General features: G+C 33.6%; 1 protein-coding gene and 1 pseudogene across 4 annotated transcripts in view; both read left to right on the top strand.

The window, feature by feature from the left end:
* The window catches only part of LOC113087629 (spectrin beta chain, non-erythrocytic 1-like), a 44,471-nt pseudogene extending 30,666 nt beyond the window's left edge, over positions 1 to 13,805 (top strand).
* A 4,625-nt stretch (positions 13,806 to 18,430) lies between these two features.
* Positions 18,431 to 19,104, top strand: part of LOC113087627 (echinoderm microtubule-associated protein-like 6) — a 49,336-nt gene continuing 48,662 nt past the window's right edge. For 2 of the 4 annotated variants that reach the window (XM_026255599.1, XM_026255598.1), the window contains exon 1: positions 18,431 to 19,016. The gene's annotated coding sequence lies outside the window, so the exon portion shown is untranslated. The remainder of the gene's footprint in view (positions 19,017 to 19,104) is intronic. The other 2 variants (XM_026255600.1, XM_026255601.1) reach the window with 2 other exon arrangements.

Raw genomic sequence — 19,104 nt, 5'->3', positions numbered from 1 at the left:
ATATATATATATATATATATATATATATATATACATGCTGTTTTATACAAGATAACCTAGTAATAAAATATAAATATAATAATAAAAAAAATTAAATAATTAACATATATATTTAAATAAATAATATAATATTTTAAATAATTAAAAAGTAATGTCGCGGTTTTATAAATTAAATATATATAATTTAGATTTTTTTTTAATGTTTATTTAATATATCATTCATATTGAACAAGTGTCTACAATGAATAGCATAAAAACATCTAATCCTTCAAAAAGTTGGAAATGCTTTCCTCAGTAAAGTCCTTTCTCAAATAGCACTATACAGATTTGTCCCTCAGCTTTCGTCCGTGCTCCATTAACCTCTGAAGGTGAATTATGAGACACTAATATTGCACAACAAAGGAATCGGTTCACTTGGCTAAATGCACTGTCCGTGACATGAGGAGGTTTATTTATTGCTATATATGTCTGCTGCATGAGGAGGTGTTTCTCTGCCGGTGTGCTCAGGTTCGGCAGCTGCAGGAGGACGCCGTGCGTCTGCAGTCAGCGTATGCCGGAGACAAAGCGGACGACATCCAGCGGCGTGAAGGCGAGGTGCTGGAGGCCTGGAGGAGTCTGCTGGAGGCCTGCGAGGGCCGGAGGACACGGCTGCTGGACACCGGAGACAAGTTCCGCTTCTTCAGTATGGTGCGTGACCTCATGCTGTGGATGGAGGACGTCATCCGCCTCATCGAGACGCAGGAGAAGCCCAGGTGTGTGATGCTCCAGAGGACAATACTGCTGGAAATGCACTTCAGTTAAATGTGACCGCTTCATTTTGTGGCTGAAATTATTATGCATTTTATTATTTATTAAATGGCTCATAATGAGACCAAATACATAGTTGTGCATTCCTTTTTCACTACTAGAATGTCAAAGGTTGTATTTGATCGTTAGTGTTAGAGAGTGATATAACTAAAATTATGTCAATATATCAATTTTTTTTTATCTATCTCTAGAGTCCTTAAATAGGATTTTTATAAATGTATGTCATTGTGCAGAATAAAACTTTGGTACAAAAATTTGTATAATAAATAATAATATTAATTATAATGCATGTATTCTAATATATAAAATGAATATATTCAATAAATAATGTAAAGATAATGCTTATATAATCAGTCAATCAATAAAAACTATTAATTGCATTTTTTAAGTAAATAAAAAAGTGTATGTCAGTGTTAGGTGACACTTTGAAAAAAAAAAAAAAACATAATTTTCATATTTTTTTACTGTTAAAATTATTAAAAATAAATACAATTTTTTTTTTAGGTCTAGCTATATATAGCTAAAATTATCTAACCTTTTCATCTTTTTGACACTGATTTATATCTCAATATTTATGTAATATTTATGCAGAGAAGTAAAGGGAATTTTTAGAAAGATATATAATAAAAATTATATATATATATATATATATATATATATATATATATATATATGTATTTTTTAATATATATAACATTAGGAGTCAACATTGTGCAGAATACAAGAACTATTTAAGTAAAAAATAAATCTACAAATGTAGATAAGATTGAAAGTGTTTTAGATGTTCCAGATCAGTCTGAAGGGGTTAATCCTCTCTCTGTCTGCTGTTCTTCAGGGACGTGTCGTCTGTGGAGCTTCTCATGAACAACCACCAGGGAATCAAGGCTGAAATCGATGCCCGTAACGACAGCTTCACGGTCTGCATCGAGCTGGGCAAATCTCTCCTGGCACGGAAACACTACGCATCAGAGGAGGTGAGGAGACTCCAGAGGTTTCAGATCAGAAGAACATCTTTTGATGTCTTGTTCCAGTCTTTCATGTCTGCTTTCATCTCCCACAGATCAAAGAGAAGTTGTTGCAGTTGACGGACAAGAGGAAAGATATGATTGACAAGTGGGAGGACAGATGGGAGTGGCTTAGACTGAGTGAGTATGAGGGGAAATAGATCAAAAATTAGCAAGTGTTTTGTTTCAGATCAGCTTCAGATTAGTATAAATAATATAAATGTTTATTTTTTATATGAATAATATATTAATATATTAAATGTACTACGCTAGTAAAAATTAAATACATTTAATATATTAAAATGAATATAAAATCATATTTAATATATAAAACATTAAAAAAAATTATATATTTAAATTAATAAAATGCATAAAAGCATATTAAAATTAGTAAAAATATTTTTTGTATAATCCCTAAATCTAAATAAAATTTTTCTCGACTGCTAACACACTGCTAACGGATTCATTTCTCCAGTTTTCCAAACCATTCATAGAGTTCTTTTAAAAAAAACTTTAAAAACTTTCCAATTTGTTCAGTGTTTTCTGTAAAACTCTACACAAAAGGGCCGTCATTTCGCACAGGTTTAACCATGTTCTCATTCAGAAAACACAAACACACAGTAAAACTAACTCAGAATCTCAGGATGATATGCACAAGAGCACAAGTTATTGTGTGAAGAGTGTGTGTTTATTGTATATTCTATATACAGAAGTGCTTTCATCTACTGTAAGATCTCTTTACTTACAGTTTATTGATGAATTTAACTCTTTCTGCATCCCTCTATTTACGTTGTATATTGTAACAGACATTGACTAGAAAAAAAGGTTTTTTCTAACAGTGTTTTGAAGTGATCTCACTAGTGTTCTCTAGGCAGTGAAGTAGTGTGTGTATTTGACAGGTTTGTGTGTCATCTGAGGCCAAAGCTTGAGTCTGTCTAAAGAAAACTTGTTTTTGACTGAACTATTTGATTTTGACCTGAAGTCTGAAGTTTGCAAATGTTGTGTGTAGTTTTCAGATTGTGTTTATAGTTGTGAGAAAATGGTGAATTGTTGCATGAATTGTGTTTGCAATCGAGAAAAAAAAGTGTAATATTTTTATACTAATATAGTAAATGTATTATTTTAGAAAAAAATTGATTAAATACTTATTCAAATTTATATAAAATGAATTAATGTGTGTGTTAATAAGTCAATGAATTCAAAATTTCTAAGCATTTATATTTGTATTATTTTGTATTAGAATTTTTATATTTATATAATGATTTCATAGAGTGTGAATTTGAATGGTTCGAATACTCTTGAGTTGTAGTTTTCCCTGTTGGATATATTTCTTTTGTTTATGTTTTATAATATATAATATAGTTTTTATAATATATTTCTTATGGTTTTCCCTGTTGGACATATTTCATTTGATGTCTTGGATTTGAGTGTCTCCTCCCATGATGCTTTGCAGCTCTGAAACACTTATTTCTTACCTTATAATCTGAAGTGTGTTGAAGGAGGTGGGCAGCTTGTGCAGCTTTAAATCATTGACGCTGATTTCCCCCTTCACCGTGTGTGTGTGTTTGTGCAGTTCTGGAAGTGCACCAGTTTTCGCGGGACGCCGGCGTGGCAGAGGCGTGGCTGCTGGGACAGGAACCCTATCTGTCCAGCAGAGAGATGGGACAGAATGTGGACGAGGTGGAGAAGCTGATCAAACGACACGAAGCCTTCGAGAAGTCAGCCGCCACCTGGGAGGAACGCTTCTCAGCGCTGGAGCGACTGACCACGGTGAGAGAGAGAGAGAGGGAGAGAGGGAGGGAGAGAGGGAGGGAGAGTGTGTGTGTGTGTGTGAGAGAGAGAGAGAGAGAGGATGCCTGTTTGTGTGTGTGAGTGTATGAAAGTGAGTGTGTTTGTGTGTTTGTGAGAGAGAGAGAGGATGCCTGTGTGTGTGTGTGTGTGTGTGTGCGTGCGTGCGTGTGTGTGTGTGTGCGTGTGCGTGTGTGTGTATGAGACAGTGTGTGTGTGTGTGTCACATATCAGGACACAACTCTGTATAATGACATGGGTATGACACAGGTATTACAAGGGTGACTTATGAGGACATAACCCATGTCCATTTTTCAAAACGCTTATAAATCATACAGAATGAGTTTTTTTGAGAAAGTAAAATGCAGAAAGTTTCCTGTGAGGGTTAGGGCTAGGGTTGGTGAAGGATAGAATATACAGTTTGTACAGTATAAAAACCATCATGACATCATGATGTTGTACCGCTCTGTGTATTGTGTAGTTGGAGTTATTGGAAGTGAGAAGACAGCAAGAGGAGGAGGAGAAGAGGAGGAAACCGCCCACACCAGAGCCGGTCCAGGAGCAGGACGCAGAAACACAGCAGAGGTGAACACACACACACACACACACACACACACACAGCACATGACACACAGATGCTGCAATAATCAGCTAATGTGTTTCAGGACACTCTCAGTACAGTTTCTTTTTCTGATGTTTAGGGTTGAGTAAGCAGTGTTCTTTAAAAGAGTACTTAATAATACATTGATGTATATGTTAGTGTATGAAATGTTATATATATATAGTCTGTATGTGTGTGTCCACAGAGAAGGAGAGCAGATTGCCCAGAACGGACTGCCATCAGACCAGGACTCTCCACGGGTTAGTTACCGCTCCTGTACTTACCCACAATACACTAGCAGTCAGCAGACACCACGAACCACCGGTCAGGGACACTGAGAGTTCCCATAATGCACTGTGATGATCATACACCTCTGCACCAGCTGACGCAGGTTATCGGTGGACTTATTGACAGTGTATCTCAATATCTTCAGTGTGTTTTGTGGACATGATGTGCCTTAAAAAGAAAGATATAATGCTGGTTATACTGCTAGGTTAAGTCATTAGAAATAAGCAAAACAAAAAAAAAAACAGTAATGCACAATGGAAATATGGAGCAGTTAAAGCACTGATATAAACGCCGACATAAAAAAATAAGTGTTATTTAATGTATAAAGTGTGGTTTTGTCTTAATGAGGTGGAGCGTCGTTATTAGGAGGATTAACATGCATTAAAAACTGGAACATACACAAGGCAAAAATGTGTATGATGAAAATAACTTAAATGATGAAAATTAAGTGGCTTTATGCTTAAAAACAAGAAAGAAAACCAAAACAATTAATCTTATTTCCTTTTAAATTCTGATTATTTCCTGAACTCACTGGTAGAATATTCCAATAATAAATTCCAATAAACTTAATTAATATAAAATAAATAAAATACATGTATTATTTTAGTAAATTAAACACATTTAGATATTAAGATTAGTTTACAATAAATACAAATAATTTAGCTATATTTTATTAATCTTTATTAAAACTTTATTCTAATATAAATACATTTGTTAATATTATAATATATTTATATGTATTATATTGTTGTAAAAAATATTAAATTAAAACATTTAAAATATTAAGATTAGTTATAAAGTAATTTATACTAATATTTTATATTATAATATATTAATTAATGTGACCCTGGGGCACAAAACCAGTCTTAAGTGTACATTTTTAGAAATTGAAATTTCTACATTATCTTAAAGCTGAATAAATAATCTTTCCATATGGTTTATTATGAGGATAATAATTAAATATTGAGAAAATCATCTTTAAAGTTATCCAAATGAAGCTCTTAGCAATGCATATTACTGATAAAAATGAAGTTTTTATATATATTTACTGTAGGAAATTTACTAAATATATTAATTGAACATGATCTTTACATAATATCCTAATGATTTTTGGCATGAGAGAAAAATTTATAATTTTGACCCATACAATGTATTGTTGTCTATTTCTACAAATATACCCCCAGACTTTTAAGTTTTAAGCAGTGCTTTAAGTGGGCCGGTATGCACCAGTACTCAGTACCACCACTTCCAAATATAGCTCTTGAGCGTACCGCCTCCTCTCTGTGCGCCCGGAACGTGCTTTTAGCGTACCGGTACGTTCATTTGGACATCTGTTTTAATAGAGGTTTTAATCCTTTGACTGCGCTGCCGCTTTTCAGAGCGCCCTTCACAATGCAAGCTTCCTAATTCGTCACACTGAGAGCAGAGACTACATTACCCATACACCCTTGAGTTTTACAAGTGGAAAGCGCATGCGTGGCTTTTTCCGCTGTCAGTGCCAACAACTCAACGTGGCCGGAGAGAGTGTGTGAAACACGTACACTCAGACGCAAGCTAATGAAGAAATGCAGTAGCTCTTTCTAAGTTCAAAAGCGGAGTTCAAAGTGGGTTCGCGATTCATTTGAGTCAGTTTGGGGATCGTGAATCGTTTGAGTCAGTTCGGGAGTTCGTAGCGGGATCGCGAATCATTTGAGTCAATTTGGGGATCGCGAATCATTTGAGTCAGTTGGAGATCGCAAATCATTTGAATCAGTTCGGGAGTTCAGAGCGGGATCGCGAATCATTTGAGTCAGTTTGGGGATCGCGAATCATTTGAGTCAGTTTGGTAGTTCGGAGCGGGTTCGCAAATCATTTGAGTCAGTTCAGGGATCGCGAATCATTTGAGTCATTTCGGGAGTTGGAGCGGGATTGCGAATCATTTGAATCAGTTCAGGGATCGCGAATCATTTGAATCATTTCGGGAGTTCGTAGCGGGATCGCGAATCATTTGAGTCAATTTGGGGATCGCGAATCATTTGAGTCAGTTGGAGATCGCAAATCATTTGAATCAGTTCGGGAGTTCAGAGCGGGATCGCGAATCATTTGAGTCAGTTGGAGATCGCGAATCATTTGAATCAGTTTGGTAGTTCGGAGCGGGATCGCGAATCATTTGAGTCAGTTTGGGGATCGCGAATCATTTGAATCAGTTTGGTAGTTCGGAGCGGGTTCGCGAATCATTTGAGTCAGTTTGGGGATCGCGAATCATTTGAATCAGTTCGGGAGTTCGGAGTGGGATCGCGAATCATTTGAGATTCTGAGATTGAGATTTAGTACTGCTTCAGACTCTAATTACTAAAAGAACACGGTCAGAATCAGCTGACTCGCTAGCTGACATCCCACCAAGCCGGAATGTTAACACTGGAGGTCAGACGCAAGCTAATGAACTAATGCAGTAGCTCTTTCTAAGGGTATTTTTTTTAATCCTTTTGCACATTTTATTTATGTTCAGTAGTTCTTTCTAGCTCAAGCAAATCCACAAACTAATAAAAGGATTTATTATTAAGGTCGCCTGTTGGCTGCTGTATATAAAACCCCTTCAATAAAATTGGCTATAATAGAGTACAGGCACCTCTTTTGGGCCACTTAAAGCACTGGTTTTAAGCATAAGTAACACAAATTCAGTTTAGTTCAGTTCAGTTTAGCTAAGTCACTTTGCTTCTTAAGTCAATGTCTTTTGATTTTAAGAACGTTATGATATTTGTACTGTAAAATAAGACAGAATTACTGAGGAAAAACACATTTTTTTTTGCATTGTAATTCCTCCCAGTGATGTTTTGTCTATAGAAATGGTGCTTTATGGCTAGCTCCAGACTTCCATGATAAGTGCATCGTTGTAAAAGCTGATATTAATGAACGGTTTGTGTGATGTGAGTCATAATGAACCGAGAGCATCGCTTTAAGACAGTAGTTTATATAATTAAACCGGTGCAAATGATCTGCCATGGTTTTGGTAGTGTGCTTTTGTGAAACTCAAACCTTGAGAGTCCAGAAAATCCAAGTGTTTTAGTTTTTTGTGCATGCATTCGTCTCGGTTTGAGGTGATTTACCATAAAACGATCTGAAAAGATGAATGCTGTCATATGTATCTCTGTTATGCACAGACTAATAAATGACCTGACTCTTCCTGCACACTTCTGTCTGTTTAAATGCATCTCAGCCAGACTTCACTGGCTCCGTATGAGAGTTGTAAGGTTTTAAAGCACAGATTTTAGTAATGCTGGACTAAAGCGGTTGTGTTTGAGTTCCTGAGAGCCGTTTTAGCGGAGCAGGACGCCATCAGATGGGTTTTGCGGTACAGTAACACACCTGGAGTGAATTCTGTGTGCTGTTGCTTCAAGCATGATGAAGTTTCTCAAACTGATTGAGTCCTAGACATCTGAAGAGTTTCCCACCTCATATCATCTTTTAATCTTTAAAGTCAACATGAAATGCATTTAAAACCTGACATTAATAACAATATCCAATAGCATGCATGATGTCACAATTCAAAAAAGGAACTTGGCTTGCACTGATAAGTTATTAATGTTGTGTTTAACATGTTTGAATGTGTTTATTGTTTCTTGTTTTTCAGCACAAATATTGAAACATTTTTAAATTACGATATATATTGAGTCGTGTTTTCAGAAAAACATTATATTAAAATTAAGTGTCGTAATGCATTTAAATCTATATTCTTTTTATAACTAATCTTAATATTAAATGTGTAAAATTAATATAAAATCGCTAGTCAAATTAAGAAATATGTATTTTGTTAGTTTAATGCTAATCTAAATATATCAAAATATATTTAATAAAATGATTTTTAGTAAAATAATATACTCATGTTAATACATTTTAAAACAATTTAGCAAAATTCAGTGACGCCTTAAAACAATAAATTAATACATATTAATAAATGATATGTATTTGTTTTATATTAATCTAAATAACTAAGAATATTTATTGTAAATAATAATAAATAATAAAATTTTATTATAAAATATTACTTTCAGCAAAATAACAAATTTGTATATAAATCAATACATTTTATTTTTTATATTTTAGGAAAACGGTTATCAAAATTTAGTGACTTTACGCTTAAAACAAGAAGATATATTAATAAATGATATGTTTTTTTTTTACTAATCTAAAGAATTAGGAATAACTATAATAATAATAGTACATTATATAAAAATATTTTAATAACTAATTTTCAGTAAAATAACACGTGTATATAGAATTTTAAATGACTCTATGCTTAAAACAAGTAAAAATATCTGCTAAGTTATTTTTCTTCATTTGTAGATATTTTTTCTTGTCTTAAGCATAAACTCGCTTCATTTTGATATTTAAAAAAAAAAAAAATACTATGCAAAAAAAAAAAAAAATCTCTTTTTTTTTCATGTTGACTTCATTGGCTTATTCTCTCTTTGACCTGATTTTAATGTAAATCTCATCTGTGGTTTCTTGCGTGTGACTGATTCATGAGCGCTGCGGTGTGTTTGGGAACTCATGGTGCTGTTTTTGGCAGGACGGGGTGGACGGAGAGATGAACGGAGTGCCTGAGAGGAGCTCGAAGGAGCCGAGTCCCATCCCGTCTCCGAGCGCAGACAGACGGGCTAAAGGCAGTCAGTCGTCCACACTTCCAGCGAAGGGTCAGGAGACTCTGTCTGCGCAGCTGGAGGGGTTCCTGCACCGAAAACACGAGTGGGAAGGACACAACAAGAAAGCCTCCAGCAGGTCTGAGGATCACCTTCCACAATAATATTAACATGTAGACTCCAGACCTGCCACATCTTATTATAGGTGACAAAACTAAAAGCCTTACGAATATTTGCATTGCTTAAAACTAATAGTACCTATAATAAAATAACCTTTTCAAAAGGATCTCAGCTAGTTGTTAAAGCATCATTTCTCATTTTCATTTAGTTTACATTATGCAAAATAAAAAAATAATCATTTCATATTAATAATAAATCAATCATTATGAAATCATAATGAAAGCTTAAAATGAAAAAATACAAAATAAACGAATTAAATGTAAGGAGGAATAACTAACATTGACAATTCAATAAATTAATTCCGTTATATTACAAAGGTATATGAGATAAATGAGAGACACATTATATGGCTTTATTGGATATTTTTATATGGTTTGAGAAAAATGTGCTCTTATAAAGGTGCTTTAAAAATTAATTACACATTAAAAAAATAATTTTCAGGGGAAAAATAAAAACAAAAAAAGATTATTTGTGTCAGTTGTCCTAAAAAATATTATTTAAAAATTACTGAATTTTTAGTTATTATTTATAAATACACAACAGAATTACTAAAACTTCAACTCAATATAAATATATATATATATATATATATATATATATATATATATATATATATATATATATATATATATATATATATATATATATATATATATATATAATTTTTTTACAAAAGATATATTACAAATATTTAAAACCCTAAAACATTTAATTAAAAAACATTTTTTATAAAATAAATATTAACTTGATATATTAAAATAAAAACCAAAACTGACATAAAAGAACAAAAACTAAAACGCCTAAACTTAACTATATCAAAAATGTGAAGAAAAAAAAAATATTGAGAAATATTAAGAAAGAAAACTTAAATAACACTGCACTGATGTTTAAAAGTTTGAGGTCAGTACTTTTTTTTTTTAGAAATGAATATTTTAAATGAACAAGGATGCATTAAACTGATCTAAAGTTACAGTAAAGGCATTTACAAAAATTTACAAAATTTACAAAATATTTCTAATTCAAATATATGCAGTTTTTTACCCTCTCATCAAGTAATCCTGAAAAAATTAATGCATCACTGTTTCCACAAAACAAAAATCAGTGAGAGTCAGATTATCATTCATGCTCTTTATGTAAACCTGTGTATTATGGTGCATACATGTTTAAAGTTAATTGGTTTAACACACTCACTAAAGCACAGTTTTCAGTTACACTTTATTTTGAGAGTCCACTTCTATAAGTAACTATATTTCCCTGATTAAAGTGCCACACAGGTGCAGGTGAGCTAATGTTTGTGTGTCTCGTCAGATCCTGGCATAACGTGTACTGCGTCATCAACACCCACGAGATGGGCTTCTACAAAGACAACAAGAGCGCGGCGCAGGGGCGTCCCGTACCACAGCGAGACCCCCGTCAGCCTGAAGGACGCCGTCTGCGAGGTGGCCGTCGACTACAAGAAGAAGAAGCACGTCTTCAAGCTCAGGTGAGCAGCAGATCCCAGCCGCAGTCTTGTGATCGCTGTTTAATGATGGTGTCCTGCTGGGACTGAAGCTGCCGTTTCTCTTCACAGAGTTACTGATGGAAACGAGTATCTCTTCCAAGCCAAAGATGACGTGAGTCTGCTTTTATCATCATATCTCCAGCAATATTACACCATTCGGAGCTCATGGTTCACTTTTGCTGTTTGTTTAGCTGTACACTCTTGTGGTAGCCAATGTGAGAAACTTATAGATAACAGACTAAAAAGAATCCATTAACTTACCATTATTCGACTGAAATGAAAATAAGTTGAAGTACTAAAATTTATAATAATAATAATATTTTATATATATATATATATAGTGCCTTGAAAAGTTGCTTTATAAGAGCGCTTTACAGGCAAACAATGACAAGGGAAAAAAAACTTTAAATACAAAAAAATATATAACAAATGATGCAAACATAAAATAAATAATCAAATAAAAGCAATCCTAAAATAGAATGTTTTAAGAAGAGATTTAAAAGTCAATCAAACTAAAACAGAAGTAATTGATAGTTAATAGATTAAATGAAAAAATAAAGCTATATAGAAATATTAAACAAATAAAATGAGTCGCATTATAAAATTGACGTAAGTTAAACTAAATAAATGGAATTAATTAAAAAATAAAAGTATATAGAAATATTTTTTAGTAAATTACTGAAAGATTAACTTAAATTAATAAGGTAAATGAAACAAAACAAAACTAGAGAAGTATTTAAAAAAAATAAAAATACATTGCGAAATTACTGAAAATTAAAAAAAAAAAAACATAAAAAGTACTTCAATTCATTTGAGTAACAATTTATTTAATTGAAGTATTTGACGAAAAAAAAAAAAAGTTATCTTTTAGGAATCTTTTACAAGAAAAAATAAAATTTCAGTTGTTCTACTTCAAAAAAAAATTTTTTTTTAATTATTTGAGAAATTATTAGCAATTTATGAATGAAAACTGTTTTTACACACTTTTTTTTCCAGTGTATATGAGATTAATATCTATAAGTAAATTTCTGGTGGCTGCAGAATTGTATTACACTCATAAAAATGAACATTCCAAAATTGTTTTGCAGCAATTCAATAGAAGAACCATCTTGGGTTCCAAAAAGAACCTTCCAGTGAACTATTCTAAAAAGAACCTTTTTTTATTATTATTTCTTAACATTAACATTTATTACCCTGGACCACAAAACCAGTCATAAGGGTCATTATTATTATTATTATTATTTTTATTGAGATGTATACATTATCAATAAACCATCTTTCCATTGATGTATAGTTTGTTAGAACCGGATAATATTTGTCTGAGATGCAACTATTTGAAAATCTGGAATCTGAGGGAGCAAAAAAATCTAAATATTGAGAAAATCACCTTTAAAGATGTTCAAATGAAGTTCTTAGCAAAATACGTTTTGATATATTTACGATAGGAGATTTACAAAATATCTTCATGGAACATGATCTTTACTTAATATCCTGATGATTTCTGGCAATTTGGAAAAATCGATAATTTGATGTATTGTTGGCTTTTGCTACAAATATAACCTGTGCTTCAGAGTCACACATGTGGAATGGAAAGGTTCTTTAAACGTTAAATGTTCTTTATGGAGCCAGTGAAGAGTGCATGTCTTACACAGATGTATTTGATAGTTTTTTGTATCTGCCTGATGAGCTGTGTGGCATTTGCAGGAGGAGATGAACACGTGGATCCAAGCCATTCAGAACGCCGGAAGCGGCTCCTCGTCCTCCGAGAAATCAGAGATCACACCTAGCAACCAGAGCACCCCCGCCTCCAGCCGTGCTCACACGCTCCCGGCAACCGTCTCCCTGACGACCGAATCCAGCCCTGGAAAGCGGGAGAAAGACAAGGAGAAGGACAAGGAGAAGCGCTTCAGTCTCTTCAGCAAGAAGAAGCCGTAGGCGTCCGAAACGATCGCCTCATTCCCTCGATTCTTTTACGACTTTCTGTTTGTGTCCGCCCACCTCCTCCAGTGATATCCCAGCATGCACAGCTCATAAAGATGCCACACTCTGTGCCTGGAAGCCCCGCCTATTGGGTCCAAAGTTGTACAAAAACGCAAGAGAGTGTCGTGCGCGATCCGGGAATGTCGCGATCGGAATCCCGATTTTTTTTTACGTTGATTTTGAATTCCGACTGTTGCTATCGCTCGTTTTTTTTTTTTACTTTGCGCCGTTTGAGGGGTCTGGATATTTAAAACATTTCCTCAATTTTTATGAGGCTGTCTCGGAGACTTCGCCGAGTCGCTCTTCGTTGACAGTGATGCTTCGAAACGATTCCATTGAACCGCTACAATTCCACGTTAACGTCACATTCGCCTTTTAACGACTATAAGCTGATCGACTAATATTAACTTTGGCTCGAAAGCGTGGTAGACTTGTGTCATGTGATCAAGGTGGGTCGTACCAAACCCAAACGCTTTCACGAGCTGTAAGAACGTTTGCTTTCTACAGAGAATCTTTTGACGTCATGCTTTTTATTTCTTTTTTCGTTGCCATTTCTCTTGGGTTTTATCATAATATATATGTTTCAAATAATTCTAGTACAAAAGAGTATACAAATTAGTATGTATTATAACACTTTAAAGCATCAATGTTAAGTGAACAGTGCAACATTTACTGGTAAAAAGGTAATGTTACTCAAGCTAAAAAAGTACAAAAAGAACAAAAAAATTAAAATGTATGAATACGATAACTTGCTTGTGGGCTATAGCACTGAGCATTATCTTTTTCTCTTTGTTTTGTCGTTTGGGCTTCTCCTGCTCTTTGATACATAGTGCGCATCCCCTCCATCACTGTATCTATTATAATGAGATTTTCATCTACTGCACAATCAAAAGCATCATAATAGGAATGAAATCCTGGCGTCCAGAGCGCTATAGATCCTCCGGGCCGACGCTCAGATGTATGAAACTGCACCTGTAGACTTTAACCTCCCTGCCCTGTTAAATATGTGCGATGTCATTAAATGCTTTTAAACATTACGCTCGTGTCGTGTCATTCTGTGTCTCTTTATTCAGCTACTGAGATCCGAAACCAGTTCTTTTATTCGGCAAGGATGCATCAAAAGTAAAGTAACAGTAAAGGCATGATACAAACATTTTTATTTGAATTAAATGCTGTTCTATATAAGAATAATTATAACTAGTTTACACAAAAACATATTATACGGATTTCTGAAGATCATGTGACACTTAAGACTGGAGTAATGATGCTCAAAATACAGCTGCGCATCACAGAAATAAATTACATTATAAAATATATTCAGTGTTGGGGAAAGTAACTTTTAAAAGTAATGCATTACAATATTGCGTTACTCCCCCAAAAATGGAAGTAATTACATTAGTTACTTTTTTTTGGAAAGTAATCCGTTACGCTACTTTTGAGTTACTTTTTAAATCTGGGCAGGGTTTGATTGTTTATTTTTAATATAAAAAAGATACTTCAGACTGAAGGAAATGTAAATTCACGTCTGTACAGTATAGAGAAGAATCTGACGCAGTAAAAGAAAGTTCAACACTATTCACAGCAATAACTAAACTGAAACAAATGTGTCATTTTTGCTTAGTACGGTTGAATTGGACCATCGAATAAGACATTGGTTAATAAAATTGGATTCAATGTATAAATTATGTTTGTCTTTTTTAACGTATTTTATTATTGCAGGTTTGTATAATATTTTGAGTTTACATTTGGCTGTTTTTACTGATTTTGGGGAACGCTGAATCTGTTTTTGTGCAGGTGATATGATATTTAGTCTAGAACTAGAGTAAGATCATGTTCACACACAGAGCTCTACATTGACTCCTGATTTCTGTCACCATGGCAACATCAGAGCTGTCAGTCAAAACATGGGAAACAAAGTAACTGGAGTTACTTATTTAAAATTAACTCAGATATTTCCTTATGAATTAAAAAGTAATGTGTTTCTTTACCAATTACTTAAAAAAGTAAAGTAAATCTGATGGCGTTACTTGTAATGCGTTATCTTAACCATTATGCGTTGTTGGGGACATTTTCGTTCACTAGGGAATAAAGTTGAGTCTTAACTTTCTCTGTGTTTCAGCAAATGGAATGATTTTTGGTGACAAATCTTATATTGACACATATTATGGGGAAATACTTTGAAAAAAAAAAATCACTTCCCCTTCGTTATGTTTGTGGATGAAAACATAAACTAAATGAAAACTGCTGTAAAAATGTATCAGATTTTTTTTTTTCGAATTTCGTTTTTCAAATTGTTTTGCACTAATTTTAAAAACCACCAACCATCAAGAATGCATGATTTTATGGTGTCATGGCTTTGCAATCAAAAATGTTTCTTATAATAGAAGTCAATGGGGCAAAAACAGCCACGAACAATAAATGAGGGAGAATTTTTTTTTTTAATCTGATGCTGCACAAAAAATAACAATGCTTCAAAGCCAATGTTGTTACTAATCTTTGACTTGGCCAAGACTGTGATAAAAGCTAAAAAAAAAAAAAAAGTATTTATCTGAAACATTTTTACAGCAGTTTAATGAAAGGGTAGTGAATTCGAACAACCCACAAGGGTTAATATATTCTAATAAAACAGCTACTGCAATAATCTTTCACAAGAGTACTGATTTTCTATATTTTTAGGCAAATAAGTAGATACTACTTTCACCCCAAACATTTGAATGGTGCTGCAGTAGGCCTACTAATAATCTGTACATATTACTATTCAAAGTTTTAGGATCTGTAAGTTTTTTAATTAGTACTTTTATACATCAAGGACACATTAAATGAACAAAAGTGACAGTAAAGACATTTATGTAGTTAAAAAAGATTTCTAATCTCAATTCAAATAAATGCTGTTTTATAATATAATGTATTAAAATAGAATGTGGTCTGTCTCGTATTTTCTTCATGAACATGAAAATAACTAAATATACAGATAAGAATGTACAGATAATAATTGCAATAGTATTGCTATTTTACTGTATTTTAAAACAAAAATGCTGAAATTTCAAATTGCAATGAAATTCCTAAATATTACTATTTTGACTATTTCTAAACCAATGAATGCAGTCAAAACATTCAACTTTGGAACACTTTTAATGTTTATTAACCTGTAAATATTAATGTTTACAATTTTAGGGTTGGTAGCATAAGTTTTTATTCAGCAACGATGCATTAAATAAAATAAAAAATGACAAAGATATAGAATAAAGACATTTAAAACATTACAAAAATTATTTGTTTTTAAAAAAATGTTGTTCGTTTAAACTTTCTAATCATCAAAGAATCCTGTAAAACAAAATGAATCACAGTTTAATTAAACTTTTGTTCGATTTACTCTGTTTAATCTCATTGCTGTCTTGGAGAAACAATCAGGATATTAAAGAGATGTTGATTTGTTTTTTGTTTTTTATTGTGTGTTGCTGTAAAGCTTTTAGGGGTGACACCTCATAAGTTGTAAAGCGACACACACACACACACACACACACACACACACACACACACACACCATCTGTGATCTCCATATGTCTGTGATTAGTTCATGAGGTTTGAACCTGCTGGTTCAGCAAAGGACAAGAAACACAACCTTCACACCAGAAGACTCAGAATCAGCACGACTTCCTGTCATGTGACTTAAGCTTTGTCTAAAAGCATCTCACATCCTCTAACCCGCTGGGAAAGCTCTGTTCGATATCTTCAATTTTCCAGGAAAGGAGACTCCTTTACGTCTCAGAGCCGAGTTTTCCTGGGCTGCATTTATTGATAGTTAGTAATCAGATTTAAATCAAATCACATAAACCGAGTTAATAAAAACAGGTTTACCTAGACTCACCCCAAACCAAGAGACTGATATCACGAGGTACAATTAGTGCATTGATTATATACTTATTTTCAGATATTTGAGATTGTCAGACTGTGTAATCATTCGATTACTTAGCATTTCACAATCATGTGATTATAGCCAATTGTACACTGCCCTATAATCGAAATTACATTATCTTTATGGTCTAATTTTCACAGCCCCATACTTTCAAAACTAGCAGGACACACAAATTAATTGTCTTTTTGTATATTCTTTTTGTATATTCTCTTTCAAGTAATCAAACAATCCAAAGAAAACATCAAATTTTGATTAGATCAACATTAAAAAACAATAAAAGATCTGACCAAAATGTCTCTGTGGGTTCATTGTCAGTCAGCTGAATGATTCTTCCTCAGAAGAGACCAAAGCAGCACCTCACTTCAGTGTCTGACTGATATTATATTTACATCCAGAATATTTTTGTGAAATTTGGATGAATTCATGAATCTGTTGTTTGAGCTCTTCATATTGTTATGATTTTCAAGGGTGTGTAATTCAGCAGGAACGCTATGAGATAATTAAATGAGTTGAATGTCTGTTGTCTGTCGCTGAATCCATCGCTCGTGCTTTAAGATCGCGACAGATGCTCTGAGCTCTTTTGTCACGTGATTGCGTCTTAAGCAGCATCAGAGGACTCGGGATCTCCTTCCGCTGGGGGATGCCCTTCCCGGCGTCCTCTCCGTGACCGTCAACACGTCCACTCACACTTCACACATTCTCGCATCTAAATACAAGCACTGCGTTTAGCCATTAATAGCGTATTTACTTATTAATGCATTGCTATGGACATTTGTACATTTGAAATCCAATCGGAATCAAACAGGAAACATTCAAAAGGTTTAAAGATCGATTAACAACACTTCAGCTTGTTAAAAATATCATTTTATTCAATATGAGCTACAAATCGTGGATTTGTGTGTAAACTGCGAATGGCTGTTTAATTTTTAATTATTATTTTTTTATTATTATTTACACACACACACACAAATATATATATTAGTATATGAAATAACTATAGAAAATACATGTAAATAGATTTAATATAAATACAAATTATTTATTTTTATAAAAGTTGGATCGTATAAATAATTATAAAACATACATAATTATATTGAATTGCATGAATAAAATTAATGCAATGAAATAATGTAAATATATAATGCATTTTAAAATATTTACATTTTACTTTAAAAATATATATTTTTTAATTAATAACAATTCTTATTAATTGTTTTATTGTTTTAAATGTTGTGTAAATTATATATATATATATATATATATATATATATATATATATATATATATATATATATATATATATATATATATATATATATATATATATAAAATACCATTAGAAATACAATAGCGAGCGCTCCTTCCAGCGCTTCTTTTAGCTTTTCATAACATGCTTTTGGTATCTTCATACAGTGCATGTTGTTGAGGAAAAATGCTACAAAAATGAATGTGTTGATATAATATAATATAATATAATATAATATAATATAATATAATATAATATAATATAATATAATATAATATAATATATGAAAACCTTATTGCTGGCTCTCAGATGGTTACGGTAAGAATGTTCTTGGATGATGATGACCCGTATGTTCAGCACATTGGACAGCGCATGCTGAGGGTTCATGGGATTTGATGTCATTTTCGTGAGGCCGAGCGTCACTGGAGACCGTTTAGAACTACAAGTCCCATGATCGCTCGCCGCTTTTCCGTTGGTCGGCATAATCGGAAACGGGCCACAAGGCGTCGTAGTAACCAAACCGAATGGCTTACTAGACACCAGAAATCATATTCTACAAAATATTACGCCAATAACTCAACCCAAAGCGCCATCACTCCGTCAACGCTGCGCTGAGTTCGCGGTGGAGGGATTAATCCACCTAAACCAGCTCGCGCGGCTCTTTTCCTCCGTGTAAGAATGAGGATATTCGCATCTAAGATGATTCAGTGATCCGGATCACGCGAGGAATGGAAGAGTTTGCTTGAGGATCACCGGGAATCGAAGATCTCCAGGCGAAAGTTGAGGAGCATGAAGACGTTTTTGGGGAAGGTGTGATCATCGTCGCGCACCAGGATCATCTAACAGCTGAAATCGTGGAGGTTTTCTGAAATCCCAGAGGACTTCTGCCCTTTAGAGGAGATTAAGAGCACGATGGCTTTGAGGTTTGTCTCCTGAAGTCTCTGCAGCCCTTTAAAGACGCCCAGACCTCAGTGTATCCAGAGTGTTATAGATGCATTTGGATCAATATCAACTGCTAGAGTGGCTTTTAACATCAATGCACAGATTTACCAAGCTTTAATACAATGGGAACTCATGCAATGGCTGGTAGGTGTGACCAAGTATTCTACTATGAACATTTGTAATCACTAGACCGCATTCCCTTTAATCTGGATCCAAATATCAGCATATTCCC

This window comes from Carassius auratus, unplaced genomic scaffold, assembly GCF_003368295.1.
Source record: "Carassius auratus strain Wakin unplaced genomic scaffold, ASM336829v1 scaf_tig00044937, whole genome shotgun sequence".
Lineage (NCBI taxonomy): Eukaryota > Metazoa > Chordata > Actinopteri > Cypriniformes > Cyprinidae > Carassius > Carassius auratus.
This window is presented reverse-complemented; position numbering and strand designations above follow the sequence as displayed.